Source organism: Hippocampus comes, unplaced genomic scaffold (genome assembly GCF_001891065.2).
Source record: "Hippocampus comes isolate QL1 unplaced genomic scaffold, H_comes_QL1_v1.1 C16762748, whole genome shotgun sequence".
Classification (NCBI taxonomy): domain Eukaryota; kingdom Metazoa; phylum Chordata; class Actinopteri; order Syngnathiformes; family Syngnathidae; genus Hippocampus; species Hippocampus comes.
The window spans coordinates 1-815 of NW_017838406.1; the positions used below are offsets into that span (position 1 = coordinate 1).

Genomic DNA, 815 nt, shown 5'->3' on the forward strand with positions numbered 1-815 from the left:
AAAAAAAAAAAAGTCCGATTCACCGTAAATATCTGAACATGAATCAGCAGGTTTTTTCGTTGACCTTTTGTACGTGCAATTCATCGCTGGGGCACTCATGCAAAAGGTATTTTATGCAACATACCAGTAATTCATCATAGCCAAATAATAAAATATTTTAATGACATTTTTAGATCATTGCATGCCATGATGTAACTTGGTGTATAATCTGCATTTATTCTAGGGAACAGCTAAATCCCGAATGGTGCTCCTTCAACCAAGTCTCCTGCGTTCTTATCTGAGAGCCAAGATGGCGTCGTAGTATTTCCCCGTGCGACACAGCTGCACGTCGCGGAAGCCGCTCTCTTGGAGCATCCTGGTGTACTTGGAAGGCGGATGCTCGCGGCCCTCCGCCTGCACCAGCATATTGAGCGAAGCGAGCTGCGCATGGACGGGGCCGCGTCGGCTCTCCAGTAGCGTGACCTCCACCACCAGCACGCCACCGCCTGACGCAAAAAAATAAACATAAAAAACACGTCATGAGAATTGTGACACGATACGACGTGATAGGCTTCAATCTGATCAGGACTCACCTGGTTTGCAGACGTCGCAGATCCGCTTAAGAAGCGTCAGACTTTTTTCCTCCGGCCAGTCATGGAGGATGCGAGCCAGGATGTATAGGTCGGCAGGAGGCAGTTCTCCGTGGAAAAAATCTCCTGTCGGGGCAAGAAGTAGAAATAATGCATTTTATAATTCATACGGAGTGGAAATATGATGTGTAAAATAAATGCATCACACGGTCAGGAGCATTCATCCAGTTTGGTGAACACTGCAGT

General features: G+C 46.7%; 1 long non-coding RNA gene across 1 annotated transcript; it reads right to left on the minus strand.

The window, feature by feature from the left end:
• Positions 1 to 192: 192 nt before the first annotated feature.
• LOC109509083 (uncharacterized) lies at positions 193 to 776 on the minus strand. The gene is made up of 2 exons (XR_002166861.1): positions 573 to 776; positions 193 to 485 (listed from the first exon to the last, which is right to left on the minus strand). It is a non-coding gene; the product is annotated as an uncharacterized LOC109509083 (long non-coding RNA).
• Between the last annotated feature and the right edge of the window lie 39 nt (positions 777 to 815).